General features: G+C 41.1%; 17 non-coding genes across 17 annotated transcripts; all 17 read left to right on the forward strand.

Moving 5' to 3' along the window:
* The first annotated feature begins 384 nt into the window (after nt 1–384).
* Nucleotides 385–511, forward strand: TRNAL-CAA (transfer RNA leucine (anticodon CAA)). The gene is made up of 2 exons: nt 385–422; nt 466–511. It is a non-coding gene; the product is annotated as a tRNA-Leu (tRNA).
* Nucleotides 512–987: 476 nt separating this feature from the next.
* On the forward strand, nt 988–1,114 carry TRNAL-CAA (transfer RNA leucine (anticodon CAA)). Its single transcript has 2 exons — nt 988–1,025; nt 1,069–1,114. It is a non-coding gene; the product is annotated as a tRNA-Leu (tRNA).
* A 476-nt stretch (nt 1,115–1,590) lies between these two features.
* On the forward strand, nt 1,591–1,717 carry TRNAL-CAA (transfer RNA leucine (anticodon CAA)). Its single transcript has 2 exons — nt 1,591–1,628; nt 1,672–1,717. It is a non-coding gene; the product is annotated as a tRNA-Leu (tRNA).
* An 813-nt stretch (nt 1,718–2,530) lies between these two features.
* TRNAT-CGU (transfer RNA threonine (anticodon CGU)) lies at nt 2,531–2,602 on the forward strand. The gene has a single exon. It is a non-coding gene; the product is annotated as a tRNA-Thr (tRNA).
* A 797-nt stretch (nt 2,603–3,399) lies between these two features.
* TRNAL-CAA (transfer RNA leucine (anticodon CAA)) lies at nt 3,400–3,526 on the forward strand. Its single transcript has 2 exons — nt 3,400–3,437; nt 3,481–3,526. It is a non-coding gene; the product is annotated as a tRNA-Leu (tRNA).
* A 476-nt stretch (nt 3,527–4,002) lies between these two features.
* Nucleotides 4,003–4,129, forward strand: TRNAL-CAA (transfer RNA leucine (anticodon CAA)). The gene is made up of 2 exons: nt 4,003–4,040; nt 4,084–4,129. It is a non-coding gene; the product is annotated as a tRNA-Leu (tRNA).
* Nucleotides 4,130–4,942: 813 nt separating this feature from the next.
* On the forward strand, nt 4,943–5,014 carry TRNAT-CGU (transfer RNA threonine (anticodon CGU)). The gene has a single exon. It is a non-coding gene; the product is annotated as a tRNA-Thr (tRNA).
* A 1,401-nt stretch (nt 5,015–6,415) lies between these two features.
* Nucleotides 6,416–6,542, forward strand: TRNAL-CAA (transfer RNA leucine (anticodon CAA)). The gene is made up of 2 exons: nt 6,416–6,453; nt 6,497–6,542. It is a non-coding gene; the product is annotated as a tRNA-Leu (tRNA).
* A 476-nt stretch (nt 6,543–7,018) lies between these two features.
* On the forward strand, nt 7,019–7,145 carry TRNAL-CAA (transfer RNA leucine (anticodon CAA)). Its single transcript has 2 exons — nt 7,019–7,056; nt 7,100–7,145. It is a non-coding gene; the product is annotated as a tRNA-Leu (tRNA).
* Nucleotides 7,146–8,222: 1,077 nt separating this feature from the next.
* Nucleotides 8,223–8,349, forward strand: TRNAL-CAA (transfer RNA leucine (anticodon CAA)). The gene is made up of 2 exons: nt 8,223–8,260; nt 8,304–8,349. It is a non-coding gene; the product is annotated as a tRNA-Leu (tRNA).
* Nucleotides 8,350–9,764: 1,415 nt separating this feature from the next.
* Nucleotides 9,765–9,836, forward strand: TRNAM-CAU (transfer RNA methionine (anticodon CAU)). The gene has a single exon. It is a non-coding gene; the product is annotated as a tRNA-Met (tRNA).
* Nucleotides 9,837–10,633: 797 nt separating this feature from the next.
* On the forward strand, nt 10,634–10,760 carry TRNAL-CAA (transfer RNA leucine (anticodon CAA)). The gene is made up of 2 exons: nt 10,634–10,671; nt 10,715–10,760. It is a non-coding gene; the product is annotated as a tRNA-Leu (tRNA).
* A 476-nt stretch (nt 10,761–11,236) lies between these two features.
* TRNAL-CAA (transfer RNA leucine (anticodon CAA)) lies at nt 11,237–11,363 on the forward strand. The gene is made up of 2 exons: nt 11,237–11,274; nt 11,318–11,363. It is a non-coding gene; the product is annotated as a tRNA-Leu (tRNA).
* A 1,415-nt stretch (nt 11,364–12,778) lies between these two features.
* Nucleotides 12,779–12,850, forward strand: TRNAI-UAU (transfer RNA isoleucine (anticodon UAU)). Its single transcript has one exon. It is a non-coding gene; the product is annotated as a tRNA-Ile (tRNA).
* A 531-nt stretch (nt 12,851–13,381) lies between these two features.
* Nucleotides 13,382–13,453, forward strand: TRNAI-UAU (transfer RNA isoleucine (anticodon UAU)). The gene has a single exon. It is a non-coding gene; the product is annotated as a tRNA-Ile (tRNA).
* A 797-nt stretch (nt 13,454–14,250) lies between these two features.
* On the forward strand, nt 14,251–14,377 carry TRNAL-CAA (transfer RNA leucine (anticodon CAA)). The gene is made up of 2 exons: nt 14,251–14,288; nt 14,332–14,377. It is a non-coding gene; the product is annotated as a tRNA-Leu (tRNA).
* A 2,822-nt stretch (nt 14,378–17,199) lies between these two features.
* Nucleotides 17,200–17,326, forward strand: TRNAL-CAA (transfer RNA leucine (anticodon CAA)). Its single transcript has 2 exons — nt 17,200–17,237; nt 17,281–17,326. It is a non-coding gene; the product is annotated as a tRNA-Leu (tRNA).
* The last annotated feature ends 892 nt before the right edge of the window (nt 17,327–18,218 follow it).

An 18,218-nucleotide genomic window follows, 5' to 3' on the forward strand; every position in this document is an offset into this window, starting at 1 on the left:
ATTGACAGTAGTTTCGTTTAGTTTCAATTTACAAATACTGAACCGAGATTACGCATTATATTTCATGACATTTACGATAAACTGGACTATTCATACAAGTTGCATATTGCAGAATGTCAGCAGCGTGGCGCAGCGGAAGCGTGCTGGGCCCATAACCCAGAGGTCCCTGGATCAAAACCAGGCGCTGCTATGAAATTGAAGTTTTTAACCGTTAATTCTCAAACAACCTGTTGCTGCGAGTTATGTGCCTTAAAAGTTTGCTTTATTCATCCGGAACATCCGTGATTCGCAAAATGCCAAGCGTAACAAATTATAAATGACGAGTAAGTAGGTTGGCAATAACAATAATTATTAACTGGCGCAAAATTTGAGTTGCAAGTAACTGTCAGGATGGCCGAGCGGTCTAAGGCGCCAGACTCAAGGATTTGACACCTTGCCCTTATTTCAGGGTTATTTATGGGAGATTTCTGGTCCACGAATGTGGGCGTGGGTTCGAATCCCACTTCTGACAATGTTGTTTTACCTTTAGTAACTTAGCAAATTCTCGCCTAGTTTGTGCTCGATATGACATTTAATTATCTTCGTGTTTAGTCGTGATTCAACATTGACAGTAGTTTCGTTTAGTTTCAATTTACAAATACTGAACCGAGATTACGCATTATATTTCATGACATTTACGATAAACTGGACTATTCATACAAGTTGCATATTGCAGAATGTCAGCAGCGTGGCGCAGCGGAAGCGTGCTGGGCCCATAACCCAGAGGTCCCTGGATCAAAACCAGGCGCTGCTATGAAATTGAAGTTTTTAACCGTTAATTCTCAAACAACCTGTTGCTGCGAGTTATGTGCCTTAAAAGTTTGCTTTATTCATCCGGAACATCCGTGATTCGTAAAATGCCAAGCGTAACAAATTATAAATGACGAGTAAGTAGGTTGGCAATAACAATAATTATTAACTGGCGCAAAATTTGAGTTGCAAGTAACTGTCAGGATGGCCGAGCGGTCTAAGGCGCCAGACTCAAGGATTTGACACCTTGCCCTTATTTCAGGGTTATTTATGGGAGATTTCTGGTCCACGAATGTGGGCGTGGGTTCGAATCCCACTTCTGACAATGTTATTTTACCTTTAGTAACTTAGCAAATTCTCGCCTAGTTTGTGCTCGATATGACATTTAATTATCTTCGTGTTTAGTCGTGATTCAACATTGACAGTAGTTTCGTTTAGTTTCAATTTACAAATACTGAACCGAGATTACGCATTATATTTCATGACATTTACGATAAACTGGACTATTCATACAAGTTGCATATTGCAGAATGTCAGCAGCGTGGCGCAGCGGAAGCGTGCTGGGCCCATAACCCAGAGGTCCCTGGATCAAAACCAGGCGCTGCTATGAAATTGAAGTTTTTAACCGTTAATTCTCAAACAACCTGTTGCTGCGAGTTATGTGCCTTAAAAGTTTGCTTTATTCATCCGGAACATCCGTGATTCGCAAAATGCGAAGCGTAACAAATTATAAATGACGAGTAAGTAGGTTGGCAATAACAATAATTATTAACTGGCGCAAAATTTGAGTTGCAAGTAACTGTCAGGATGGCCGAGCGGTCTAAGGCGCCAGACTCAAGGATTTGACACCTTGCCCTTATTTCAGGGTTATTTATGGGAGATTTCTGGTCCACGAATGTGGGCGTGGGTTCGAATCCCACTTCTGACAATGTTGTTTTACCTTTAGTAACTTAGCAAATTCTCGCCTAGTTTGTGCTCGATATGACATTTAATTATCTTCGTGTTTAGTCGTGATTCAACATCGACAGTAGTTTTGTTTAGTTTCAATTTACAAATACTGAACCGAGATTACGCATTATATTTCATGACATTTACGATAAACTGGACTATTCATACAAGTTGCATATAGCAGAATGTCAGCAGCGTGGCGCAGCGGAAGCGTGCTGGGCCCATAACCCAGAGGTCCCTGGATCGAAACCAGGCGCTGCTATGAAATTGAAGTTTTTAACCGTTAATTCTCAAACAACCTGTTGCTGCGAGTTATGTGCCTTAAAAGTTTGCTTTATTCATCCGGAACATTCGTGATTCGCAATCTGCCAAGCGTAACAAATTATGAACGACGAGAAAGTAGGTTGGCAATAACAATAATTATTAACTGGCGCAAAATTTGAGTTGCAAGTAACTGTCAGGATGGCCGAGCGGTCTAAGGCGCCAGACTCAAGGATTTGACACCTTGCCCTTATTTCAGGGTTATTTATGGGAGATTTCTGGTCCACGAATGTGGGCGTGGTTTCGAATCCCACTTCTGACAATGTTATTTTACCTTTAGTAACTTAGCAAATTCTCGCCTAGTTTGTGCTCGATATGACATTTAATTATCTTCGTGTTTAGTCGTGATTCAACATTGACAGTAGTTTCGTTTAGTTTCAATTTACAAATACTGAACCGAGATTACGCATTATATTTCATGACATTTACGATAAACTGGACTATTCATACAAGTTGCATATTGCAGAATGTCAGCAGCGTGGCGCAGCGGAAGCGTGCTGGGCCCGTAACCCAGAGGTCCCTGGATCGAAACCAGGCGCTGCTATGAAATTGAAGTTTTTAACCGTTAATTCTCAAACAACCTGTTGCTGCGAGTTATGCGCCTTAAAAGTTTGCTTTATTCATCCGGAACATTCGTGATTCGCAATCTGCCAAGCGTAACAAATTATGAATGACGAGTAAGTAGTTTGGCAATAACAATAATTATTAACTGGCGCAAAATTTGAGTTGCAAGTAACTGTCAGGATGGCCGAGCGGAATAAGGCGCCAGACTCAAGGATTTGACACCTTGCCCTTATTTCAGGGTTATTTATGGAAGATTTCTGGTCCACGAATGCGGGCGTGGGTTCGAATCCCACTTCTGACAATGTTATTTTACCTTTAGTAACTTAGCAAATTCTCGCCTAGTTTGTGCTCGATATGACATTTAATTATCTTCGTGTTTAGTCGTGATTCAACATCGACAGTAGTTTTGTTTAGTTTCAATTTACAAATACTGAACCGAGATTACGCATTATATTTCATGACATTTACGATAAACTGGACTATTCATACAAGTTGCATATAGCAGAATGTCAGCAGCGTGGCGCAGCGGAAGCGTGCTGGGCCCATAACCCAGAGGTCCCTGGATCGAAACCAGGCGCTGCTATGAAATTGAAGTTTTTAACCGTTAATTCTCAAACAACCTGTTGCTGCGAGTTATGTGCCTTAAAAGTTTGCTTTATTCATCCGGAACATTCGTGATTCGCAATCTGCCAAGCGTAACAAATTATGAACGACGAGAAAGTAGGTTGGCAATAACAATAATTATTAACTGGCGCAAAATTTGAGTTGCAAGTAACTGTCAGGATGGCCGAGCGGTCTAAGGCGCCAGACTCAAGGATTTGACACCTTGCCCTTATTTCAGGGTTATTTATGGGAGATTTCTGGTCCACGAATGTGGGCGTGGGTTCGAATCCCACTTCTGACAATGTTATTTTACCTTTAGTAACTTAGCAAATTCTCGCCTAGTTTGTGCTCGATATGACATTTAATTATCTTCGTGTTTAGTCGTGATTCAACATTGACAGTAGTTTCGTTTAGTTTCAATTTACAAATACTGAACCGAGATTACGCATTATATTTCATGACATTTACGATAAACTGGACTATTCATACAAGTTGCATATTGCAGAATGTCAGCAGCGTGGCGCAGCGGAAGCGTGCTGGGCCCATAACCCAGAGGTCCCTGGATCAAAACCAGGCGCTGCTATGAAATTGAAGTTTTTAACCGTTAATTCTCAAACAACCTGTTGCTGCGAGTTATGTGCCTTAAAAGTTTGCTTTATTCATCCGGAACATCCGTGATTCGCAAAATGCGAAGCGTAACAAATTATAAATGACGAGTAAGTAGGTTGGCAATAACAATAATTATTAACTGGCGCAAAATTTGAGTTGCAAGTAACTGTCAGGATGGCCGAGCGGTCTAAGGCGCCAGACTCAAGGATTTGACACCTTGCCCTTATTTCAGGGTTATTTATGGGAGATTTCTGGTCCACGAATGTGGGCGTGGGTTCGAATCCCACTTCTGACAATGTTGTTTTACCTTTAGTAACTTAGCAAATTCTCGCCTAGTTTGTGCTCGATATGACATTTAATTATCTTCGTGTTTAGTCGTGATTCAACATCGACAGTAGTTTTGTTTAGTTTCAATTTACAAATACTGAACCGAGATTACGCATTATATTTCATGACATTTACGATAAACTGGACTATTCATACAAGTTGCATATAGCAGAATGTCAGCAGCGTGGCGCAGCGGAAGCGTGCTGGGCCCATAACCCAGAGGTCCCTGGATCGAAACCAGGCGCTGCTATGAAATTGAAGTTTTTAACCGTTAATTCTCAAACAACCTGTTGCTGCGAGTTATGTGCCTTAAAAGTTTGCTTTATTCATCCGGAACATTCGTGATTCGCAATCTGCCAAGCGTAACAAATTATGAACGACGAGAAAGTAGGTTGGCAATAACAATAATTATTAACTGGCGCAAAATTTGAGTTGCAAGTAACTGTCAGGATGGCCGAGCGGTCTAAGGCGCCAGACTCAAGGATTTGACACCTTGCCCTTATTTCAGGGTTATTTATGGGAGATTTCTGGTCCACGAATGTGGGCGTGGTTTCGAATCCCACTTCTGACAATGTTATTTTACCTTTAGTAACTTAGCAAATTCTCGCCTAGTTTGTGCTCGATATGACATTTAATTATCTTCGTGTTTAGTCGTGATTCAACATTGACAGTAGTTTCGTTTAGTTTCAATTTACAAATACTGAACCGAGATTACGCATTATATTTCATGACATTTACGATAAACTGGACTATTCATACAAGTTGCATATTGCAGAATGTCAGCAGCGTGGCGCAGCGGAAGCGTGCTGGGCCCGTAACCCAGAGGTCCCTGGATCGAAACCAGGCGCTGCTATGAAATTGAAGTTTTTAACCGTTAATTCTCAAACAACCTGTTGCTGCGAGTTATGCGCCTTAAAAGTTTGCTTTATTCATCCGGAACATTCGTGATTCGCAATCTGCCAAGCGTAACAAATTATGAATGACGAGTAAGTAGTTTGGCAATAACAATAATTATTAACTGGCGCAAAATTTGAGTTGCAAGTAACTGTCAGGATGGCCGAGCGGAATAAGGCGCCAGACTCAAGGATTTGACACCTTGCCCTTATTTCAGGGTTATTTATGGAAGATTTCTGGTCCACGAATGCGGGCGTGGGTTCGAATCCCACTTCTGACAATGTTATTTTACCTTTAGTAACTTAGCAAATTCTCGCCTAGTTTGTGCTCGATATGACATTTAATTATCTTCGCGTTTAGTCGTGATTCAACATTGACAGTAGTTTCGTTTAGTTTCAATTTACAAATACTGAACCGAGATTACGCATTATATTTCATGACATTTACGATAAACTGGACTATTCATACAAGTTGCATATTGCAGAATGTCAGCAGCGTGGCGCAGCGGAAGAGTGCTGGGCCCATAACCCAGAGGTCCCTTGATCGAAACCAGGCGCTGCTATGAAATTGGAGTTTTAAACCGTTAATTTTCGAACAACCTGTTGCTCCGAGTTATGTGCCTTAAAACTTTGCTTTATTAATCCGGAGCATTCGTGATTCGCAATCTGCCAAGCGTAACAAATTATGAATGACGAGTAAGTAGGTTGGCAATAACAATAATTATTAACTGGCGCAAAATTTGAGTTGCAAGTAACTGTTAGGATGGCCGAGCGGTCTAAGGCGCCAGACTCAAGGATTTGACACCTTGCCCTTATTTCAGGGTTATTTATGGGAGATTTCTGGTCCACGAATGTGGGCGTGGGTTCGAATCCCACTTCTGACAATGTTATTTTACCTTTAGTAACTTAGCAAATTCTCGCCTAGTTTGTGCTCGATATGACATTTAATTATCTTCGTGTTTAGTCGTGATTCAACATTGACAGTAGTTTCGTTTAGTTTCAATTTACAAATACTGAACCGAGATTACGCATTATATTTCATGACATTTACGATAAACTGGACTATTCATACAAGTTGCATATTGCAGAATGTCAGCAGCGTGGCGCAGCGGAAGCGTGCTTGGGCCCATAACCCAGAGGTCCCTGGATCAAAACCAGGCGCTGCTATGAAATTGAAGTTTTTAACCGTTAATTCTCAAACAACCTGTTGCTGCGAGTTATGTGCCTTAAAAGTTTGCTTTATTCATCCGGAACATCCGTGATTCGCAAAATGCGAAGCGTAACAAATTATAAATGACGAGTAAGTAGGTTGGCAATAACAATAATTATTAAGTGGCGCAAAATTTGAGTTGCAAGTAACTGTCAGGATGGCCGAGCGGTCTAAGGCGCCAGACTCAAGGATTTGACACCTTGCCCTTATTTCAGGGTTATTTATGGGAGATTTCTGGTCCACGAATGTGGGCGTGGGTTCGAATCCCACTTCTGACAATGTTGTTTTGCCTTTAGTAACTTAGCAAATTCTCGCCTAGTTTGTGCTCGATATGACATTTAATTATCTTCGTGTTTAGTCGTGATTCAACATTGACAGTAGTTTCGTTTAGTTTCAATTTACAAATACTGAACCGAGATTACGCATTATATTTCATGACATTTACGATAAACTGGACTATTCATACAAGTTGCATATTGCAGAATGTCAGCAGCGTGGCGCAGCGGAAGCGTGCTGGGCCCATAACCCAGAGGTCCCTGGATCGAAACCAGGCGCTGCTATGAAATTGAAGTTTTTAACCGTTAATTCTCAAACAACCTGTTGCTGCGAGTTATGTGCCTTAAAAGTTTGCTTTATTCATCCGGAACATTCGTGATTCGCAATCTGCCAAGCGTAACAAATTATGAACGACGAGAAAGTAGGTTGGCAATAACAATAATTATTAACTGGCGCAAAATTTGAGTTGCAAGTAACTGTCAGGATGGCCGAGCGGTCTAAGGCGCCAGACTCAAGGATTTGACACCTTGCCCTTATTTCAGAGTTATTTATGGGAGATTTCTGGTCCACGAATGTGGGCGTGGGTTCGAATCCCACTTCTGACAATGTTATTTTACCTTTAGTAACTTAGCAAATTCTCGCCTAGTTTGTTCTCGATATGACATTTAATTATCTTCGTGTTTAGTCGTGATTCAACATTGACAGTAGTTTCGTTTAGTTTCAATTTAGAAATACTGAACCGAATACGCATTATATTTCATGACATTTACGATAAACTGGACTATTCATACAAGTTGCATATTGCAGAATGTCAACAGCGTGGCGCAGTGGAAGCGTGCTGTGCCCATAACCCAGAGGTCCCTGGATCGAAACCAGTCGCTGCTATGAAATTGAAGTTTTAAACCGTTAATTCTCGAACAACCTGTTGCTCGGAGTTATGTGCCTTAAAAGTTTGCTTTATTTATCCGGAACATTCGTGATTCGCAATCTGCCAAGCGTAACAAATTATGAATGACAAGTAAGTAGGTTGGCAATAACAATAATTATTAACTGGCGCAAAATTTGAGTTGCAAGTAACTGTCAGGATGGCCGAGCGGTCTAAGGCGCCAGACTCAAGGATTTGACACCTTGCCCTTATTTCAGGGTTATTTATGGGAGATTTCTGGTCCACGAATGTGTGCGTGGGTTCGAATCCCACTTCTGCCAATGTTATTTTACCTTTAGTAACTTAGCAAATTCTCGCCTAGTTTGTGCTCGATATGACATTTAATTATCTTCGTGTTTAGTCGTGATTCAACATTGACAGTAGTTTCGTTTAGTTTCAATTTACAAATACTGAACCGAGATTACGCATTATATTTCATGACATTTACGATAAACTGGACTATTCATACAAGTTGCATATTGCAGAATGTCAGCAGCGTGGCGCAGCGGAAGCGTGCTGGGCCCATAACCCAGAGGTCCCTGGATCGAAACCAGGCGCTGTTATGAAATTGACGTTTTAAACCGTTAATTCTCGAACAACCTGTTGCTCCGAGTTATGTGCCTTAAAAGTTTGCTTTATTAATCCGGAACATTCGTGATTCGCAATCTGCCAAGCGTAACAAATTATGAATGACGAGTAAGTAGGTTGGCAATAACAATAATTATTAACTGGCGCAAAATTTAGGTTGCAAGTAACTGTCAGGATGGCCGAGCGGTCTAAGGCGCCAGACTCAAGGATTTGACACCTTGCCCTTATTTCAGGGTTATTTATGGGAGATTTCTGGTCCACGAATGTGGGCGTGGGTTCGAATCCCACTTCTGACAATGTTATTTTACCTTTAGTAACTTAGCAAATTCTCGCCTAGTTTGTGCTCGATATGACATTTAATTATCTTCGTGTTTAGTCGTGATTCAACATTGACAGTAGTTTCGTTTAGTTTCAATTTACAAATACTGAACCGAAATTACGCATTATATTTCATGACATTTACGATAAACTGGACTATTCATACAAGTTGCATACAGCAGAAAGTCAGCAGCGTGGCGCAGCGGAAGCGTGCTGGGCCCATAACCCAGAGGTCCCTGGATCGAAACCAGGCGCTGCTATGAAATTGAAGTTTTTAACCGTTAATTCTCAAACAACCTGTTGCTGCGAGTTATGTGCCTTAAAAGTTTGCTTTATTCATCCGGAACATCCGTGATTCGCAATCTGCCAAACGTAACAAATTATAAATGACGAGTAAGTAGGTTGGCAATAACAATAATTATTAACTGGCGCAAAATTTGAGTTGCAAGTAACTGTCAGGATGGCCGAGCTGTCTAAGGCGCCTACTCATGGATTTGACACCTTGCCCTTATTTCAGGGTTATTTATGGGAGATTTCTGGTCCACGAATGTGGGCGTGAGTTCGAATCCTACTTCTGACAATGTTATTTTACCTTTAGTAACTTACCAAATTCTCGCCTAGTTTGTGCTCGATATGACATTTAATTATCTTCGTGTTTAGTCGTGATTCAACATTGACAGTAGTTTCGTTTAGTTTCAATTTACAAATAGTGAACCGAGATTACGCATTATATTTCATGACATTTACGATAAACTGGACTATTCATACAAGTTGCATATTGCAGAATGTCAGCAGCGTGGCGCAGCGGAAGCGTGCTGGGCCCATAACCCAGAGGTCCCTGGATCGAAACCAGGCGCTCCTATGAAATTGAAGTTTTTAACCGTTAATTCTCAAACAACCTGTTGCTGCGAGTTATGCGCCTTAAAAGTTTGCTTTATTCATCCGGAACATTCGTGATTCGCAATCTGCCAAGCGTAACAAATTATGAATGACGAGTAAGTAGGTTGGCAATAACAATAATTATTAACTGGCGCAAAATTTGAGTTGCAAGTAACTGTCAGGATGGCCGAGCGGTCTAAGGCGCCAGACTCAAGGATTTGACACCTTGCCCTTATTTCAGGGTTATTTATGGGAGATTTCTGGTCCACGAATGTGGGCGTGGTTTCGAATCCCACTTCTGACAATGTTATTTTACCTTTAGTAACTTAGCAAATTCTCGCCTAGTTTGTGCTCGATATGACATTTAATTATCTTCGTGTTTAGTCGTGATTCAACATTGACAGTAGTTTCGTTTAGTTTCAATTTACAAATAGTGAACCGAGATTACGCATTATATTTCATGACATTTACGATAAACTGGACTATTCATACAAGTTGCATATTGCAGAATGTCAGCAGCGTGGCGCAGCGGTAGCGTGCTGGGCCCATAACCCAGAGGTCCCTGGATCGAAACCAGGCGCTGCTATGAAATTGAAGTTTTTAACCGTTAATTCTCAAACAATCTGTTGCTGCGAGTTATGCGCCTTAAAAGTTTGCTTTATTCATCCGGAACATTCGTGATTCGCAATCTGCCAAGCGTAACAAATTATGAATGACGAGTAAGTAGGTTGGCAATAACAATAATTATTAACTGGCGCAAAATTTGAGTTGCAAGTAACTGTCAGGATGGCCGAGCGGTCTAAGGCGCCAGACTCAAGGATTTGACACCTTGCCCTTATTTCAGGGTTATTTATGGGAGATTTCTGGTCCAAGAATGTGGGCGTGGGTTCGAATCCCACTTCTGACAATGTTATTTTACCTTTAGTAACTTAGCAAATTCTCGCCTAGTTTGTGCTCGATATGACATTTAAATATCTTCGTGTTTAGTCGTGATTCAACATTGACAGTAGTTTCGTTTAGTTTCAATTTACAAATACTGAACCGAGATTACGCATTATATTTCATGACATTTACGATAAACTGGACTATTCATACAAGTTGCATATTGCAGAATGTCAGCAGCGTGGCGCAGCGGAAGCGTGCTGGGCCCATAACCCAGAGGTCCCTGGATCGAAACCAGGCGCTGCTATGAAATTGAAGTTTTTAACCGTTAATTCTCAAACAACCTGTTACTGCGAGTTATGTACCTTAAAAGTTTGCTTTATTCATCCGGAACATCCGCGATTCGCAAAATGCGAAGCGTAACAAATTATAAATGACGAGTAAGTAGGTTGGCAATAACAATAATTATTAACTGGCGCAAAATTTGAGTTGCAAGTAACTGTCAGGATGGCCGAGCGGTCTAAGGCGCCAGACTCAAGGATTTGACACCTTGCCCTTATTTCAGGGTTATTTATGGGAGATTTCTGGTCCACGAATGTGGGCGTGGGTTCGAATCCCACTTCTGACAATGTTGTTTTACCTTTAGTAACTTAGCAAATTCTCGCCTAGTTTGTGCTCGATATGACATTTAATTATCTTCGTGTTTAGTCGTGATTCAACATTGACAGTAGTTTCGTTTAGTTTCAATTTACAAATACTGAACCGAGATTACGCATTATATTTCATGACATTTACGATAAACTGGACTATTCATACAAGTTGCATATTGCAGAATGTCAGCAGCGTGGCGCAGCGGAAGCGTGCTGGGCCCATAACCCAGAGGTCCCTGGATCGAAACCAGGCGCTGTTATGAAATTGAAGTTTTAAACCGTTAATTCTCGAACAACCTGTTGCTCCGAGTTATGTGCCTTAAAAGTTTGCTTTATTAATCCGGAACATTCGTGATTCGCAATCTGCCAAGCGTAACAAATTATGAATGACGAGTAAGTAGGTTGGCAATAACAATAATTATTAACTGGCGCAAAATTTAGGTTGCAAGTAACTGTCAGGATGGCCGAGCGGTCTAAGGCGCCAGACTCAAGGATTTGACACCTTGCCCTTATTTCAGGGTTATTTATGGGAGATTTCTGGTCCACGAATGTGGGCGTGGGTTCGAATCCCACTTCTGACAATGTTATTTTACCTTTAGTAACTTAGCAAATTCTCGCCTAGTTTGTGCTCGATATGACATTTAATTATCTTCGTGTTTAGTCGTGATTCAACATTGACAGTAGTTTCGTTTAGTTTCAATTTACAAATACTGAACCGAGATTACGCATTATATTTCATGACATTTACGATAAACTGGACTATTCATACAAGTTGCATACAGCAGAAAGTCAGCAGCGTGGCGCAGCGGAAGCGTGCTGGGACCATAACCCAGAGGTCCCTGGATCGAAACCAGGCGCTGCTATGAAATTGAAGTTTTTAACCGTTAATTCTCAAACAACCTGTTGCTGCGAGTTATGTGCCTTAAAAGTTTGCTTTATTCATCCGGAACATCCGTGATTCGCAATCTGCCAAACGTAACAAATTATAAATGACGAGTAAGTAGGTTGGCAATAACAATAATTATTAACTGGCGCAAAATTTGAGTTGCAAGTAACTGTCAGGATGGCCGAGCGGTCTAAGGCGCCTACTCATGGATTTGACACCTTGCCCTTATTTCAGGGTTATTTATGGGAGATTTCTGGTCCACGAATGTGGGCGTGAGTTCGAATCCTACTTCTGACAATGTTATTTTACCTTTAGTAACTTACCAAATTCTCGCCTAGTTTGTGCTCGATATGACATTTAATTATCTTCGTGTTTAGTCGTGATTCAACATTGACAGTAGTTTCGTTTAGTTTCAATTTACAAATAGTGAACCGAGATTACGCATTATATTTCATGACATTTACGATAAACTGGACTATTCATACAAGTTGCATATTGCAGAATGTCAGCAGCGTGGCGCAGCGGAAGCGTGCTGGGCCCATAACCCAGAGGTCCCTGGATCGAAACCAGGCGCTGCTATGAAATTGAAGTTTTTAACCGTTAATTCTCAAACAACCTGTTGCTGCGAGTTATGCGCCTTAAAAGTTTGCTTTATTCATCCGGAACATTCGTGATTCGCAATCTGCCAAGCGTAACAAATTATGAATGACGAGTAAGTAGGTTGGCAATAACAATAATTATTAACTGGCGCAAAATTTGAGTTGCAAGTAACTGTCAGGATGGCCGAGCGGTCTAAGGCGCCAGACTCAAGGATTTGACACCTTGCCCTTATTTCAGGGTTATTTATGGGAGATTTCTGGTCCACGAATGTGGGCGTGGTTTCGAATCCCACTTCTGACAATGTTATTTTACCTTTAGTAACTTAGCAAATTCTCGCCTAGTTTGTGCTCGATATGACATTTAATTATCTTCGTGTTTAGTCGTGATTCAACATTGACAGTAGTTTCGTTTAGTTTCAATTTACAAATAGTGAACCGAGATTACGCATTATATTTCATGACATTTACGATAAACTGGACTATTCATACAAGTTGCATATTGCAGAATGTCAGCAGCGTGGCGCAGCGGAAGCGTGCTGGGCCTATAACCCAGAGGTCCCTGGATCGAAACCAGGCGCTGCTATGAAATTGAAGTTTTTAACCGTTAATTCTCAAACAATCTGTTGCTGCGAGTTATGCGCCTTAAAAGTTTGCTTTATTCATCCGGAACATTCGTGATTCGCAATCTGCCAAGCGTAACAAATTATGAATGACGAGTAAGTAGGTTGGCAATAACAATAATTATTAACTGGCGCAAAATTTGAGTTGCAAGTAACTGTCAGGATGGCCGAGCGGTCTAAGGCGCCAGACTCAAGGATTTGACACCTTGCCCTTATTTCAGGGTTATTTATGGGAGATTTCTGGTCCACGAATGTGGGCGTGGTTTCGAATCCCACTTCTGACAATGTTATTTTACCTTTAGTAACTTAGCAAATTCTCGCCTAGTTTGTGCTCGATATGACATTTAATTATCTTCGTGTTTAGTCGTGATTCAACATTGACAGTAGTTTCGTTTAGTTTCAATTTACAAATAGTGAACCGAGATTACGCATTATATTTCATGACATTTACGATAAACTGGACTATTCATACAAGTTGCATATTGCAGAATGTCAGCAGCGTGGCGCAGCGGAAGCGTGCTGGGCCTATAACCCAGAGGTCCCTGGATCGAAACCAGGCGCTGCTATGAAATTGAAGTTTTTAACCGTTAATTCTCAAACAATCTGTTGCTGCGAGTTATGCGCCTTAAAAGTTTGCTTTATTCATCCGGAACATTCGTGATTCGCAATCTGCCAAGCGTAACAAATTATGAATGACGAGTAAGTAGGTTGGCAATAACAATAATTATTAACTGGCGCAAAATTTGAGTTGCAAGTAACTGTCAGGATGGCCGAGCGGTCTAAGGCGCCAGACTCAAGGATTTGACACCTTGCCCTTATTTCAGGGTTATTTATGGGAGATTTCTGGTCCACGAATGTGGGCGTGGTTTCGAATCCCACTTCTGACAATGTTATTTTACCTTTAGTAACTTAGCAAATTCTCGCCTAGTTTGTGCTCGATATGACATTTAAATATCTTCGTGTTTAGTCGTGATTCAACATTGACAGTAGTTTCGTTTAGTTTCAATTTACAAATACTGAACCGAGATTACGCATTATATTTCATGACATTTACGATAAACTGGACTATTCATACAAGTTGCATATTGCAGAATGTCAGCAGCGTGGCGCAGCGGAAGCGTGCTGGGCCCATAACCCAGAGGTCCCTGGATCGAAACCAGGCGCTGCTATGAAATTGAAGTTTTTAACCGTTAATTCTCAAACAACCTGTTACTGCGAGTTATGTGCCTTAAAAGTTTGCTTTATTCATCCGGAACATCCGTGATTCGCAAAATGCGAAGCGTAACAAATTATAAATGACGAGTAAGTAGGTTGGCAATAACAATAATTATTAACTGGCGCAAAATTTGAGTTGCAAGTAACTGTCAGGATGGCCGAGCGGTCTAAGGCGCCAGACTCAAGGATTTGACACCTTGCCCTTATTTCAGGGTTATTTATGGGAGATTTCTGGTCCACGAATGTGGGCGTGGGTTCGAATCCCACTTCTGACAATGTTGTTTTACCTTTAGTAACTTAGCAAATTCTCGCCTAGTTTGTGCTCGATATGACATTTAATTATCTTCGTGTTTAGTCGTGATTCAACATTGACAGTAGTTTCGTTTAGTTTCAATTTACAAATACTGAACCGAGATTACGCATTATATTTCATGACATTTACGATAAACTGGACTATTCATACAAGTTGCATATTGCAGAATGTCAGCAGCGTGGCGCAGCGGAAGCGTGCTGGGCCCAAAACCCAGAGGTCCCTGGGTCGAAACCAGGCGCCGCTATGAAATTGAAGTTTTAAACCGTTAATTCTCGAACAACCTGTTGCTCCGAGTTATGTGCCTTAAAAGTTTGCTTTATTAATCCGGAGCATTCGTGATTCGCAATCTGCCAAGCGTAACAAATTATGAATGACGAGTAAGTAGGTTGGCAATAACAATAATTATTAACTGGCGCAAAATTTGAGTTGCAAGTAACTGTCAGGATGGCCGAGCGGTCTAAGGCGTCAGACTCAAGGATTTGACACCTTGTCCTTATTTCAGGGTTATTTATGGGAGATTTCTGGTCCACGAATGCCTAGTTTGTGCTCGATATGACATTTAATTATCTTCGTGTTTAGTCGTGATTCAACATTGACAGTAGTTTTGTTTAGTTTCAATTTACATATACTGAACCGAGATTACGCATTATATTTCATGACATTTACGATAAACTGGACTATTCAAACAAGTTGCATATTGCAGAATGTCAGCAGCGTCGCGCAGCGGAAGCATGCTGGGCCCATAACCCAGAGGTCCCTGGATCAAAACCAAGCGCTGCTATGAAATTGAAGTTTTTAGCCGTTAATTCTCAAACAACCAGTTGCTGCGAGTTATGTGCCTTAAAAGTTTGCTTTATTCATCCGGAACATCCGTGATTCGCAATCTGCCAAGCGTAACAAATTATGAATGACGAGTAAGTAGGTTGGCAATAACAATAATTATTAACTGGCGCAAAATTTGAGTTGCAAGTAACTGTCAGGATGGCCGAGCGGTCTCAGGCGCCAGACTCAAGGATTTGACACCTTGCCCTTATTTCAGGGTTATTTATGGGAGATTTCTGGTCCACGAATGTGGGCGTGGGTTCGAAACCCACTTCTGACAATGTTATTTTACCTTTAGTAACTTAGCAAATTCTCGCCTAGTTTGTGCTCGATATGACATTTAATTATCTTCGTGTTTAGTCGTGATTCAACATTGACAGTAGTTTTGTTTAGTTTCAATTTACAAATACTGAACCGAGATTACGCATTATATTTCATGACATTTACGATAAACTGGACTATTCATACAAGTTGCATATTCCAGAATGTCAGCAGCGGGGCGCAGCGGAAGCGTGCTGGGCACATAACCCAGAGGTCCCTGGATCAAAACCAGGCGCTGCTATGAAATTGGAGTTTTAAACCGTTAATTTTCGAACAACCTGTTGCTCCGAGTTATGTGCCTTAAAACTTTGCTTTATTAATCCGGAGCATTCGTGATTCGCAATCTGCCAAGCGTAACAAATTATGAATGACAAGTAAGTAGGTTGGCAATAACAATAATTATTAACTGGCGCAAAATTTGAGTTGCAAGTAACTGTTAGGATGGCCGAGCGGTCTAAGGCGCCAGACTCAAGGATTTGACACCTTGCCCTTATTTCAGGGTTATTTATGGGAGATTTCTGGTCCACGAATGTGGGCGTGGGTTCGAATCCCACTTCTGACAATGTTGTTTTACCTTAAGTAACTTAGCAAATTCTCGCCTAGTTTGTGCTCGATATGACATTTAATTTTCTTCGTGTTTAGTCGTGATTCAACATTGACAGTAGTTTCGTTTAGTTTCAATTTACAAATACTGAACCGAGATTACGCATTATATTTCATGACATTTACGATAAACTGGACTATTCATACAAGTTGCATATTGCAGAATGTCAGCAGCGTGGCGCAGCGGAAGCGTGCTGGGCCCATAACCCAGAGGTCCCTGGATCAAAACCAGGCGCTGCTATGAAATTGAAGTTTTTAACCGTTAATTCTCAAACAACCTGTTGCTGCGAGTTATGTGCCTTAAAAGTTTGCTTTATTCATCCGGAACATCCGTGATTCGCAAAATGCCAAGCGTAACAAATTATAAATGACGAGTAAGTAGGTTGGCAATAACAATAATTATTAACTGGCGCAAAATTTGAGTTGCAAGTAACTGTTAGGATGGCCGAGCGGTCTAAGGCGCCAGACTCAAGGATTTGACACCTTGCCCTTATTTCAGGGTTATTTATGGGAGATTTCTGGTCCACGAATGTGGGCGTTGGTTCGAATCCCACTTCTGACAATGTTATTTTACCTTTAGTAACTTAGCAAATTCTCGCCTAGTTTGTGCTCGATATGACATTTAATTATCTTCGTGTTTAGTCGTGATTCAACATTGACAGTAGTTTCGTTTAGTTTCAATTTACAAATACTGAACCGAGATTACGCATTATATTTCATGACATTTACGATAAACTGGACTATTCATACAAGTTGCATATTGCAGAATGTCAGCAGCGTGGCGCAGCGGAAGCGTGCTGGGCCCATAACCCAGAGGTCCCTGGATCAAAACCAGGCGCTGCTATGAAATTGAAGTTTTTAACCGTTAATTCTCAAACAACCTGTTGCTGCGAGTTATGTGCCTTAAAAGTTTGCTTTATTCATCCGGAACATCCGTGATTCGCAAAATGCCAAGCGTAACAAATTATAAATGACGAGTAAGTAGGTTGGCAATAACAATAATTATTAACTGGCGCAAAATTTGAGTTGCAAGTAACTGTCAGGATGGCCGAGCGGTCTAAGGCGCCAGACTCAAGGATTTGACACCTTGCCCTTATTTCAGGGTTATTTATGGGAGATTTCTGGTCCACGAATGTGGGCGTGGGTTCGAATCCCACTTCTGACAATGTTATTTTACCTTTAGTAACTTAGCAAATTCTCGCCTAGTTTGTGCTCGATATGACATTTAATTATCTTCGTGTTTAGTCGTGATTCAACATTTACAGTAGTTTCGTTTAGTTTCAATTTACAAATACTGAACCGAGATTACGCATTATATTTCATGACATTTACGATAAACTGGACTATTCATACAAGTTGCATATTGCAGAATGTCAGCAGCGTGGCGCAGCGGAAGCGTGCTGGGCCCATAACCCAGAGGTCCCTGGATCAAAACCAGGCGCTGCTATGAAATTGAAGTTTTTAACCGTTAATTCTCAAACAACCTGTTGCTGCGAGTTATGTGCCTTAAAAGTTTGCTTTATTCATCCGGAACATCCGTGATTCGCAAAATGCCAAGCGTAACAAATTATGAATGACGAGTAAGTAGGTTGGCAATAACAATAATTATTAACTGGCGCAAAATTTGAGTTGCAAGTAACTGTCAGGATGGCCGAGCGGTCTAAGGCGTCAGACTCAAGGATTTGACACCTTGCCCTTATTTCAGGGTTATTTATGGGAGATTTCTGGTCCACGAATGCCTAGTTTGTGCTCGATATGACATTTAATTATCTTCGTGTTTAGTCGTGATTCAACATTGACAGTAGTTTTGTTTAGTTTCAATTTACAAATACTGAACCGAGATTACGCATTATATTTCATGACATTTACGATAAACTGGACTATTCAAACAAGTTGCATATTGCAGAATGTCAGCAGCGTCGCGCAGCGGAAGCATGCTGGGCCCATAACCCAGAGGTCCCTGGATCAAAACCAGGCGCTGCTATGAAATTGAAGTTTTTAACCGTTAATTCTCAAACAACCTGTTGCTGCGAGTTATGTGCCTTAAAAGTTTGCTT

This window comes from Saccoglossus kowalevskii, chromosome 8, assembly GCF_978046115.1.
Source record: "Saccoglossus kowalevskii chromosome 8, keSacKowa6.1, whole genome shotgun sequence".
Taxonomy (NCBI): domain Eukaryota; kingdom Metazoa; phylum Hemichordata; class Enteropneusta; family Harrimaniidae; genus Saccoglossus; species Saccoglossus kowalevskii.